Source organism: Polistes canadensis, unplaced genomic scaffold, assembly GCF_001313835.1.
Source record: "Polistes canadensis isolate GaletaPanama2010 unplaced genomic scaffold, ASM131383v1 scaffold_31, whole genome shotgun sequence".
Lineage (NCBI taxonomy): Eukaryota > Metazoa > Arthropoda > Insecta > Hymenoptera > Vespidae > Polistes > Polistes canadensis.
In genome coordinates this window covers 47,726-62,269 of record NW_014569578.1, presented here as the reverse complement: position 1 = coordinate 62,269, position 14,544 = coordinate 47,726, and the positions used below count along the sequence as shown (strand labels likewise).

Here is a 14,544-nt window from a genome sequence, read left to right as displayed (position 1 = left end):
AATAAAGAAAGAGTCCTTGCAAGCATCTTAGCGCTACCGTGGTTACCACTAAAAACAACGATATTGCTTTGTCGCACGCGTCTCACGCCTTGGCAGGGCAGTAAACGCCTAGGTGCTTCGCCCTACTCACTCGTTGCGTGGGATACGCMACAGATAATGTTTCGCCATTGCTTATTGTTCTATCATAAGCCTAATAAAATCTAATAAAGAAAAATTAGAAATATTTTATTTTTATAATATAAAAATGTTTTTTAAATATAGATTTCACGGTTTTAATCAGCTTTTATCGTATAAAGGTAGTAGTAATTAATAAATTAAAATTACACTTTAATCGATTCAATGCATTAAATAAAACATTATGTTCTTTTTCTTCCTCTTCTTCTTCTTCCTCATTTTATCATGGCTTTGTCCTGTTATAATAGCTTCTTTTTATTGCTATTCTATTTTTGCATATTGTTTTATTGCATTCTATTGCTATTTCTAAGAATGACTTATACATATACTATGTTATATATATTATGAATAAAAATTTCGTAAACATTCCATTTTTGTGATTCTTCTTTTAATTAAAATATCTAATATTTTAGCAAAGCTGAGTGTCGATACGAACGTTGTACTATATTACCGATTAATACACTGGACGATTTTCGTCCAAAAGATACGAGAAAACTCGTCCAGAAGATATAAGGTCCTATCGGCAAGCTTTATAAATATATGTATTTTAATGGAATAGCATAAATTATATTAAATAACTACGAATCCAAGACTAAACATTTTCTTATTACTACATTATATTAAATATGGAATAATAAAAATTTACGCATGCAGAAATATAATTTGATCCATATTACTGGTTATTAATCAAACATATCCTGATTTTTTATGATAAAATCGTTCTTGCAATAATGAATATATTCATATGAACAACGAAGATATAAAAATAATTTACAGATAGTAGCAATTATACATACCTATTTGCATAATAACCAAGAATACACGTTTTCTGAATTACGTAAAAAGCATTATATATATTATAATGAGAACCTGTCGCATATCACAGATTGTGTAACGAGTAGTTCGATAAATCCTGTACATCTATGTATTATAGAAATTACCATGAATAAATAATGATACATACTTACCTATTAGAAAAATATTTCATTATATAAAATAATTCAACAATAAATGCAATAGATTTGTTGTTAAAGTGTCTTATAATGTTATAATTTCGAATCTAATAGCAACCGAGATAGTATGCTTGTCATTAGTATATCTCGTACCAATGTTAATAAGAATAGTTCAAATAAAATATAAGAAAATAAATATAATCTAATAACAAAAAAAGAGAAACTGTGAAACTAGAAGAGTTAGGTACGGAAGTTACATTTCGAATGTATGTACTATCTGTACACATACTGTATTTATTTTTATTACAATTACTGTTTAAATAGAAGAATGGAAAACTCTATGCTCCTTCTCTTTGAATTTGAATAAAAATTTATATATATATATATATATTATTCTTATATTTTTTATATCGATGACTGGTCGTTTCAACCAATCCAAGGAAAATGAGTATGCATATATTGTTAAAAGGTTTAGTGTTTTAGAAAAAATGCTAAGACAAAAAAAAAAAGAATATACTTTGAATGAGTAGAGATACGACAAGCATACTACTTTACGAACGATATATGTTTTACAGAATTTCGTTTGTGGAGGGGATAATAAGCTGCATCGATTGCGTTCTAGAGCTAACTTGTTCGTAAACACTCGAGAGCGATCGTGTCTTTCGGTCGATTTTTCGCGGGAAGAAACAGTACATTGAAGCAATGGAAACGTTCGTTCGCTTGTTTGTCGAGAACTTTGCAATATAACACATTTATTCGATTCTAATTGATCTCGCGAGTGATCGACATTAATTATTCATAACACTTGTAAATTTTGTTACTTTCTTTTCTTTTTAGTTTTCCAAGTGTAACATCACGAAATTTAGTAAAAAAAAAAAAAGGTAATATATCTTTCTTATTGTAAAAATTCTATTTCATATTATATTATCTTATAGATATTTCTTTTTTATCCATGCGATTGATATTTGATATAGAAATTAAAACCTATAAATTAGTTAATTCATATGAAATAATTAGGTTTTACTCGAAATAAATCAATTTTTGGAGGTAAACTAGATAATATATATGAATTTGCTGAATGCGAGTAATTGAAATATGAAATTGAGATTTGATTTCAAGCTTAAGAAAAATATTCTACCTATCCTTCAAATATATAAAACTTTATATACTTTTCTGATACAATCAATGAACCAACAATTTTTAAAACCAATTTATTACACAATTTTCTTAATTTTTGCTTTTTGAACTTAACCGCATTGGCTTCTAAGCGATTCATATATATATAATTGTAAATAAATACTGTTTAAATAAGATGACTCATTCAAATAATTCAAAATAATCAAATGTAATACGAATATTTTGCACGAATAGAAATACTATTTAATCTACCCCTCTGATAGAATTTTCAAATAATATCTAATACGAATAATGCGTATGACATAATATATATGTATATAGATATTTTTTGAAATGTTTCGATAATTGCACATTTATTTATTGATATATTGAAATATATCATTCGATTTTTGTTCGTAGCATAATGGGAGACCGTTGTACCGATCATTGATACAGCATTAATTTCCTCCTTCTTATCATCCACTTCAGACTAACATAACGTTTATTTATTCCTGTTTGTAAGAATAATTCGCTTACTGCGGAGCAATAATCTTTCTAATTCAAAATTAAATATTTAATCAAATTTATCGAATAACATCGCATATATTATGAAAGTTCCAATGACAGGTGCAGTGCATAGAAAATAAGAAACGTGTACAAATCGTAATTAACAGATGTGGAAATAATTTATATTCTAAAAAAATCGCACAAATAAATAACAACTATTACTTTTTATCTTTAATAATGTTTGTCTTCTCTTTTTTGTCCGCCAGTATTCATATACGTGCTATTAATATTTTTTTATTTATTTAATTTAATTTAATTATAAACGTTGCCCGTAACATATGGTAATATTTATAATTGTTTATTTATTTTCAAATTATTTAAAAAAAATTAAATTCCCGACAAGCAGGATCGAACCTCAAGCGTCGAGTCAATGAATGAATATGCTAGTCCCTAATCAATGAAGCTACTTGATAATTATTTTAATTTATTAACAAATAAATAGGTCAACAAAACTATGAAAGCTATTAAATCTCGGCTATTATTTCTCGTAATTGGTAAGCAATTGTCTCCTCATATTTTAATGAATAAACAGCCTAAAGGTATATTACTGATATATCAAGTTTCATCCTATACTTTAAGGAACATGCTTTGCTGACTTCTTTAATTATAATATATATATATAAATTAGCAAAAATGGGAAAGTAAATTTTGAAATCGATTATTTTTATTTTACAACAATATCATATTTTTTACTTTGTTTATTTTTCTCACGAATTATTTTTTCCTTATCTATTTTACTTTACTTTGTTTTACTTAATATCGGTCAATATAGAAAATATTAGATTAATCCTGAAAATGATAGTAATAATAGTCATATTAGCATCTAAATATTAGTTCTTACCTGTTCTTTAACATAAAATATTTGAAAAATTATTCCTTTCTCTTTTCTGTATTTTTTCGAACGATTAAATCTCAAGGTTTATGACATATAAAATGGAACAAGTATTCAATGAGATCTTGATTTAAGGTTAAAAAAAAAAATGACTCTTATGTACATAAAATCAAGAAAAGATAACCTCGCAATCTTGTTAATCTTTGTTCAACTGCAAATTATCGTCTTACAATGTATCATATCAATGTATCATGTAGAATATATATTAACCTTTCTTCTGACCGTTAGCTTATTAACAATAAGAGCTTTTTGTCGCTGACTTTTCTCGACCAAAAATTTATTAATCAGCTTTTTGTCGTCGACCTATAACTTATTAATCGGTTGACATGACAATGAACGATCATTATTATTATATGAACAGTAATTTATTATTAGAATCTTACAAGCATCTTATTAAAATCTGTTATTAGAATCTGTAAGTAGAATCGGAGGTTGAGCGGCGGGTCAAATGTGCGTGTGCTGTTCAAACGGTTAAGTGTTAAAATAAATGACTTTAGTATTCGAAAACTATGCGATTTCTATTTCCCCGCATAATATTATTTTGTATATATTCAAAATTAAATTATTCTGAAATTTATAAATGTATACTAAGTTTCATAGATTTTTTTCAGACACTATTAAGCTCTATAACGTCAATTTTGTTTGGATTTCCGGGTATCATTATGGCACGAAAAAATAATATTAATTTCCGCATATGCTTATTTATGACTTTTCATAATACTAAATGAACATCATGTAAAAAATTGTTACCATGCATGAATCTAAGTAATTGCATTATATAAGAAGTATTATTAGAAAATGTAAGCATGAGATTGATATAAAGTTGACATAATATCGCAAGGATGATTTGCATAACAGAAAAAAAATTCTAAAAAAAAATAAATAAAGATAGATTAAGTGTATCAAAATTAACTAAAAAACTTATTTACTGGCAAGGGGTCGTCGGGTACAGGTTGGGAAATGTAGTTCGGTATGAGACTGAGTATACAGGGTGATTTACCAGTAAGGAGAACACCTAAATGTCATCTTTGTTTGAAATTATATTAAAAAACTTTCAAGGAAAAAGTTGCATTATGACCGAGACGTCATTTAATGATTGAAGCAATTTTTTCTCAAGATCATTTTTTTTATAAGATTTCAGAGTCAACTTAATTCTGTAAAATTTTTTTATATACTTTTTTTAAGATATTTATTCTTCAGAGATATTCATATCCAATGATACTATGTCTACCTTTATTATCTCTTATATAATGTAATAATATAAAATAATTATTAGTATATAACTTGCATGGCATAGAGGAAATCATATTGTGATGTTTATTTTTTTTTACATAGTTAGAAGCGTAGAAGACAATTCAAGGTAATTTTCATTCTTATTCACATTCATTCTGAACGTTAGGTGCACATTTTATAAAAATGATTTCAAGAAATTATTAAATAAATGGATATAAATTATATTCGAGTAGTTTCATTAAAGATCGCGTGCTAAACAAAGAAATTTGTTAAACAATATCTTTGTATGATTATATTTCGAAGACAACAAAGGTTCATCAATTGGCATGCTAGCGATGAAAGACTTGGAACGCTCTTACTTAAATATTAAGCAGATTTCTTTACAAAAGGAATACTTCGTGAGAAAACCGGTTTTCAAGGTTTTTTATTCTTCAAGGACATATCAACTTTTCATCTCACTTCGAATAAAGATCTATATTTATTTGCTCGAACAAATCGTGCCAAATTTTCCAGATATTCTGTATTATAAATATTTGTTGACAGGAATTATCGACTAATTTCAATAAATATATAGATAATTTCAGTATTATATGATTAAAAAATGAAACAAAAAAGAACATCAAAGAATATTTAAATCTGTGACGAAAAGGTCAAAACTTAGGAATTAAAAATATGCGGTTTTTTAAAATATATTTAAGTCATAATGTCATAGACTTTTTTGCACATATGCAAAGATCATACCAATAGGTCATTCCACGCCAATTCGGCAAAAAACGTATTCAGGATTTTTTGGAATTTTTACGGCCACTCTCTTTTGAGGTAAGAATTTTTGTTGAAATTTGAGGTATATTTTTTAAATGCTTACAACTTCTTGAATAATCCACCAAATGAGTCGTTTTTTTTTCTAAATTGTTTATTTTTAAATGTTCTTTACAAAAAAAAAACTATTTTTTTAACTCAAGTTGACATCTTAATTGTTTTTTTAGTTCAAAGAAAAAAGTGTGTTATTTCGAGATGTATGCCATTCTTGATTTTTTTGAAACAATTCTTAAAAACATTTTCATAAATTTAAAGATTTTTAACACATTGGTCCGAGCGTGGTCAGGAGAAGAAATTTCTAATTTACAAGAATAAATATAAAAAAAAAAATTTGTTCAATTCCAGAAAAAAAATAGAAATAATCGTCTCTCCATGATGGGAGCAGGCTGAAAAACTTTAGAAATAGAAAGTAGTATTTTTTTTAAAACTTCATAATAAGTTGTTACAAAAAAATGCAATCGTACCGCTGAATTGTTTGTTTCTTACATAAAATGTTTGGAAAGCATTTAAATTCTGACCGAAATTTTGTCGAAGAAGTTTTATCAGTTATGATGGCTCGACAAAATTTAAATAAAACTTTAGCTACTGAAGCAGAAATCAATCAATGGATTCGTTGAAAAATTCCTTTCTTAAAAAATAAATCTAATAATCTGCTAGACTTCTTTTCGAAATGATTATCAATGAGAGAGATATTAAATTTTATGTTTATCGATTCATATGAAGTTTCACAAAAAGTACCATATTATATTTAACCGAAATGATGGATGACGATAATAATATAAATATCCAATAAGAGAAAAAACATGAAAAAATTCTTAAAATTCAAGTTATCTCACCATATTACTTATTATTAAATAAGTGCATATGTTTGAATAGCTCTATTTATGCTACAAGTGCGAGGTTTGTCGTGTCACAAGAGAACGAATTAAAACAAAACGTGAGTTCTCTTGCAATACAATACAAATAGAGGCAAATTTGGAAAATTATTTATACCAGATTTGTCATTTCTCAGACTTGTTGCATATAATATTTTATGTAATTCGTGACAAGAAGATAAAATACATATATAAGTCATAGAATCTTTATTAATTATAAAAAAAAAGGTTGTATAGTTTCTCCATTCAAAATTATTATTATAATTAATATTTAGCAACAATTCTACTTAAATATTGCACCTATATTTTTAAGACATCAATCCATCAATCGCGTCAATTAATGACAATAAATAACGTCCACTCATATGTGCAACTTCAGCTCGTGCAATAATATATCAAAAAGTGAGCTTTTCGATTACGAATTGTATAAAAGTAATTATTATTAGTAAAAAAATATATGTTAAATATTATTTTGTTATTATATAAGTGTTATCATTTCGTTTTTAGAATGGAACGATTGTTTTCGTAAAACACTAAACATTACGATAATGTAAATTATTTTTAACGAACCTTTCATACTTTTCGTTACAGAAGTAATTGCTTACATACGTCATTGTGAAATTAAAGATAACATATATCAATAATCTTATCGACGAGGACCGTGTAAGAGGAATTCGCAAATATTTTATTTATTTTTCTTTTTTATTTGATTATGAAAAGATAACCAATAATATATTGTATAATGTTTTCAAAAACAAACCTTACTTTTATTATGTTTGTTACAGTTTAATTTACACTTAGTCCTTCCGTAATAATTTGATTAAAAGATTTTTTTTTAATCGAAAATAATTTTAATCTTAACTTTTTTTTATAACTGGTATTTATAAAACATATAATGCAGACATAATGTAACATAAAATATATATTTTGTAAAATGAATAATTTTGATTGGATCAACAAATTATAACGTTAACAGGAGTTCGTTGATTTGCTGTACTTCAACATTGAATCATCGTAATCAAATACCATATTAAATAGAGCAGGGAAAGTAAAAGTGTGTGATGATAAAGAAATTAAAAGAAAAAAAAGGAAAAGGAAACAAGGAAACTATAACAAAATAGACAGATAATTATGCGAGCAAAGCGATTCCACGAATCATAAGAGAAGCTTGATATATTGTAATCTAATTAACAAACGTATAAAATCAATGCGTAGCATAAATTATAGAATCCATTATATATAAATCGTTCGTGCGACGACTCTTGTTACGGTTTTAAGTTTAATCTAAAGTTCCCAGACACACACTATCGTATAGATAAGACTAAAAGCATGAAAGCAAAGAATGTTATAACAAACAGTTGCGATTTATAGTATATTAACTTTTCTCGCTAGTTTCTCGATTAGTTTCCGCTCATAAAATATGAACGTTCAAAACAAATTAAGCCAGCATTTTCAAAACGTCAAACAGAATCATAAAAATGAAATAAAAATTGATATTATTTTTCATTCCTCTTTTATTTTGTTTGTAATTTTATACCGCGTTGATTAAACATATTACTTAATTATCTTATTTATGAGACTATCTTTCATATTCTTAAATTTGTTAATGTGTTTTCATTTGATTTTTATAAGGTGACATTGAAGATATCTTGGTCTCCACGTAATTTTGGAATTTTTCTTTAAATTATTTGATGTAGTATTGTTCATCCAATTATAAAATAATATCAATACTAATGTTATACTTATTAATCGATCAAATAAAAAATGGATACTTAAAATAGTATTATTTTTTAAATTTCATTGAAAATTTACAATAACTCCTTTCGCAGTAATTTGATTAAGAGACTTTCTTAATCGAAAATCATTTTAATCCGAAATTATATAACTGAAAGAAAAAATATGTTTTTAATAAAAAAAAAACATTAGTTAAACTAATACTAATAGAACATTTTTTACATACAGGGTATTTCGCATAACTCGACCACTTCAAATATCTCGTTTGTTTCGTACGATAGAAAAAAATATCAGAGGAAAAAAATACTTTATTCAAGGACGCCGATGTAGTGAAAGGCCGATTTTCTTTTTCAAGGTCATTTTTCGAGATATCAAAGTTATCGTATTACTATTATAATGAAACAAACCAGTTGATTGAAGTAATAAATATTCAACTAGTTTATGCATTTTGTAATACTCTTTTTTTTTTATCTCTGCAATTATTTTCTATAAATGAATAATATATATAGACATAATGATTCGTTCTCATCCGAAAAAACTAGTTTTCGTACTCGCGACTGAATTATTATTAATAACATTATTAATGGATAAATATTATTAATCCAATAACTTATTTAATAACTTTTAGAAAGTGATGAACGCATATATGAGTTTGATAAATGTTCCCAGCAAGGACGATGGACGCATATATGTGTTGGTTAATTTGTTCGGTTTCTCACGTAATATTATTAAATGTAACTTTATTTGAAACAAATATATGTATGTTTCTTATATCAACGGCAGTAAAAAATAAAACAAACTCACCGTTCGTACCAGGAAGTATTTTTTATCAAAACGTCCGAGTGAAGCGGGTAAAACACAACGAGCAACAAGGAAATATATTTTTTATGCGAAACATAAAAGAAGACGTGACACGTGATATCAATACAGAAAATGCGATTGCTGGTTGATGCATTGATGATTGTTTTGAACTTTATCATACATAAATAAATTATTCATTTTTGTTATATTTATATTTTGCGTTTAGTTTTTAATGGTCAATAAGTCTCTTTGGCATAGAAAGTCTTGTCTTATTTTAATATCGTTTGAAATATAGATACTATTATACATGATCAGTTATTTAATCTTGATATTGTCGAGACTCTCGGCATAAAAAGTTTTATTTTACAATTAGATTAGTATCGTCCGAAACACTAAATCAATATAAGCTGTTATATATTTTTCAAGTTTAATATTAATTGTCTTAAATCAATAATTTGTTTTATTTATCATTAATAATCATTTATGAATAATAATAATAATCATCATTTTTCTTTTCCCGAGATAAATAATCTTGAAAATGAATCATATTTTTTCCAGGTGTTCGATAGACAAAATGAGAATAAGTACTGAGAAAAAACGAACGACTTATCTTTAAACAAGAATTAAACAGAATATTAATTCTAAAAAAAATGCTGGAAAGATAAAAAGATCCTTTATAAAGTATTGCTAAATAAAAAATAGAAAAAGAAGTAAAAAACGCTAAGGTTAAGCAAAAGAAAAAAGAAACGAATAGATAAAAACATGTAGCGAAAAAACATAGAAAGCAGGCAAATTAATTATTGAATTGCAAATGTTATTAATTAGCATGAAACCTATTGATGAATAAGCTAAAGGATTTGTAACAAGCAATATACAATACTACAGTATTTATTCACTTCAAAGAAAATCATAATAACTCAATAGAATTCAGTATTGAAGAAATATTTCGAAAAAAATCTCAATAAGTACATGATACGCCTGTAGAAAATTAATATCTACGAAGTTATTACATAGTTGAAGAAAGAATAAAGGAAAAAGAAAGAAAATATAGTCGTTTAAAATGTATAGTCACGCAGTGCTGTTGAATTTTCCGAAGTTTGAATCGATAGACATTGAATTTTCCAATGTGGTGTATACAATTCGGCGTGGAATTCGTGGTTCAAATAAAAAGATTCTTAAAGGGATCAGTGGACTTTTCAAATCAGGTGAAATTACAGCTATCATGGGTCCGTCAGGAGCTGGCAAGTCAACCTTATTAAATATTTTGACAGGATTTAAACAAAATGAAAACTTGAAAGGCGAAATAAATTATGTTAGTAACGGAAAAGAAAAGAAGAATTGGAGCGTATACAAAAAACATTCTTGTTATATATTGCAAGAAGATCAATTACCTAATTTCTTCACAGTGAACGAATTAATGATTATGTCGGCCAATTTCAAGATTGATAATAGTCTTTGTAAAAAATCCAAACAGATGCTAATTGATGATATTTTAGATGCGTTAGATTTAATGCAGACCAAGAACACGCATACGAATGGACTAAGCGGTGGACAGAAGAAGAGATTGAGCGTTGCATTGGAGCTTATTGATAATCCTCCGGTGATGTTTTTAGACGAGCCTACGACTGGCTTGGATTTCTCTTCCTCTCTTCAATGCATTACAATGCTTCAAAAATTAGCGAAGAACGGACATACTATAATCTGCACAATCCATCAACCTAGTGCGAATATTTTTGAGATGTTCAATCACGTTTATTTGCTAAGCGATGGCCAGTGCATGTATGACGGAGCGGCTGTTAATGTAGTAGATTACTTTCATGATTTAGGTCTATACTGTCCAAAATATCATAATCCTGCAGACTTTATGATAGAAGTCGTAAGCAACGAATACGGAGACTTCAAAGATCTACTCATTACAGCAACGAAGAATAATAGAACCTGGCTAACAAATACCCCGTCGAAATTGATGATACAGAACGACAGTCAAAATTTCAACGATAATGGAAAAACCCTCGTTTTTATTAAAAAACCATCCGAATTTACGAGATTTTTTATTTTAGTCAATCGCTATTTCATACAATTTTACAGAGACTGGACTATCGTGTATCTCAAGATATTTGTTCATTTTATTTTAGGTTTGGTTTTCGGTTTGTTCTTTAACAGTATTGGTAACGAGAGTAACAAAGTCATTAATAATGTTGGTTTCTTAATGATCATTCTTATATATCTCACCTATACCAATATGATGCCAAGTGTATTGAAATTCCCTTTAGAAATAAGATTATTGAAGAAGGAACAATTTAATAATTGGTATAACCTGAAGACTTACTATCTTGCTCTACTAATAGCTAATTTACCTGTTCAACTAATTTTCACTCTCACCGTATGTGTTATTTCATACATTCTCACTAGTCAACCACTACATTGGAATAGAATGTTCATGTTCTTAGGAATCTCTGGTTTGACAACACTTGTTGCCGATAGCTTCGGACTCATTATCGGTTCTTCGATCAATCCTATAAATGGTACCTTCGTAAGTGTGATCATGATGTGTGTTTTTTTCATGCTCGCCGGCTTTTTCGTTTTATTCCATCACATGCATAAATACATCTACTATTTTAGTTACTTGAGTTACCTGAGGTACTCCTTAGACGGTTTAATCGACACGATATATGGATACGACCGTGAGAAACTTAATTGTCCTAGTCTCGTATATTGTAATTTTCGTATACCTCAATCAATATTTCTGGAATTCGGAATAGCCAATGGTGCATATTGGTACGATGTTATGATTCTAATCATCAATTTCCTTTTTTATCGAATTCTCGCTTACTACACGTTGAAAAGAACTTTATCAGTTACATGAAACGACTACCTAGTCAGTTTTTTCTAAATAATATTATTCACATATTTGCATAATCTCATCTACGAACTTATAACGGCGATTTTAACCGTTTAATTTTATAGTCGAATCATTTACTAAAATAAAATGAATTCATTTACATTTACCATTATTGAATTTAGTTTCTGATGGTTACAGGAAAATAAATGAGATAATCAGTCTTCTCAATTAGTTACTAATAAATTATATAGAATATCCTCATCGTTCAATTAGTTTAATTGTTGAATTATTATACACTGCATCCGTTAAAATATGTACGGTGTAAAATATTATGATAAGTGTCAGTAATAAAGTAGATATTATTTTAATAAATTATTCACGCGTATTTTCAATATGTATAAAGTACTAAATTAAATACATATATGGTTGAATTTTGTCTAATTTATCATAATAAACATAAAAGAAGAAAGGAAGAGTACGATTAATGTAAAACACGGTTTGAAAATGTTATATTATAAATATGGACACGAAATTAAAAACGAATTTCATATTTAATCGGTGCATACATTTGTTATTTTTTTTATTAGCACCTTTTAATGTAGACTGGATGTGTGAAAAATAGTGGGTCGCATGATGGAACAAAGAATTATTCTGCTTTTGAATTGTTGTTTTTGTCAGAAAATGATCGAAAACTTAACGATACGAAAATGTTCGATGAATATAATTACTTTTTTGTTAATAATATAAAAAACATATCTACACACTGTATTTTTACTTTAAAACTATCCTAAAACCTAAAATCATTTAATTATGCGTAAAAATAATTATACGTATAACGAAAAACTTAAAACGAAAAAAGGTATATGTGCGTATTGTTAGCGAAAAGAAAATAAATGTAAAAAAACGGGAGTATAATCGAATATCGATATTAATATTATCTAATATTGAGAGTATACAATATACAAATGAAATTACGAATGAGAAAGAAAAAAAAGAATACTGTACATAGATAGATAAAGTTACTTGAAATGTTTCATAAAAATGTTAATTTTTATCTTTGATAATTGGTTAAGGAGGGCGCGAAGTAATCGAAAGATCATTTAAAGCTAATGGTTATGGAAAAAATGGCACATTTATTATAGAGATAATAATATTACTAGTGATAATTATACATTTTTTTTTTCTTTCTTTCTCAATCGGTACACTTTTCTCACTCTTATTCTTTCTCGCTAACGCTCATCCTTTCAATAGTATATATATATATATATAATATTTGTTTTCCATCCTTTCAATAGTATATATATATATATAATATTTGTTTTCCTCCGTGATTCGTTAATTATGAATAATATTCGCATATTCTCCTCTTTGCGGATGTATACATAACGTATACGTTAAGGAGGAATCGATCCAGTATCCCTAACGACCATTCACACGAACTGACTACGTTATCACTTACGTGCAAATTTAATTACATATCATACAATAAGCTTATATATCTATTATAATTATACAATATTATATCCATCGATAATCGTTCTGTTCGCAAAGGAAATTGGTGTCTCACGACTTTCTTAGCTGACATCGATCGATCGTTTTTATTTCTCCTATCGTCTACTTTTCTCGTTCATCCCTATTCATCTATGGCCAATTTTACGTACGAGTGAGAATAAGAAAAAAAAAAAAAAAAAAGAAAAAGAAAAAAAGATTTTTAAATAAAATAAACAAGAAAGCACAAATAAAATTAACAAATTCTTCTTCGAATCGTTTTTTCACTCTAGTTTACTTCTTCTGTTTATTTATTTTTTTTTATGTATACAGCGAGTCACATGAAGTATTCGTACCTACACCGTCAATTTAAAAAAAATTAACATCTAATGCAATATTTCCAAAATCTTATTCACGGAAACATATTTTTTTGGATTATTCAACTTTTAAATCGATATAAATTTTATTACACGAGACTATTTTATCTTAAGAAATGTTTAAGTTTACATAAATATTAAAATCGGTCTCACCAGAATATGTCCCCACTCGTCTCAAAGGTATTAATAAGATGTAAAGAAGGGCTAAGTACCACTTACAAAAATATTATTATATTATTATATTTTGTGTACGTACAAATAGTCTTGTAAGATCAATTTTGTTATCATTTATATCAAATTATATATATATTTCTCTAACAATAAAATGTTTTTCTGCAATCATATTTATATATTGATTTAAAAGTTGAATAATCCTAAATTCCTTTCTGTGGATAAGAATTTTCAAAATTTGCATTACAAGCAAATATCAATTATTTCAAATTTACAGTGAAGGCGAGTACGAGTACTAATGTGACTCACAGTATATATAATAATAGTAATAATATTAATAATAATAATAATAATATTAATAATAAAAATAATAATAATAATAATAGTAATAGTAATAGTAATAATGATAATAAAAATTCTTCGATGACGAATTTACATGTTCTAAGATGTTTAACGAATCACAACAAATAAAATATATACGTGACGCATCTCAAGTAAACAC

The 14,544-nt window shown here is 27.0% G+C and overlaps 1 pseudogene; it reads left to right on the top strand.

Moving 5' to 3' along the window:
• Positions 1-1,715: 1,715 nt before the first annotated feature.
• LOC106784199 lies at positions 1,716-12,765 on the top strand (annotated as a pseudogene).
• Positions 12,766-14,544: the final 1,779 nt, after the last annotated feature.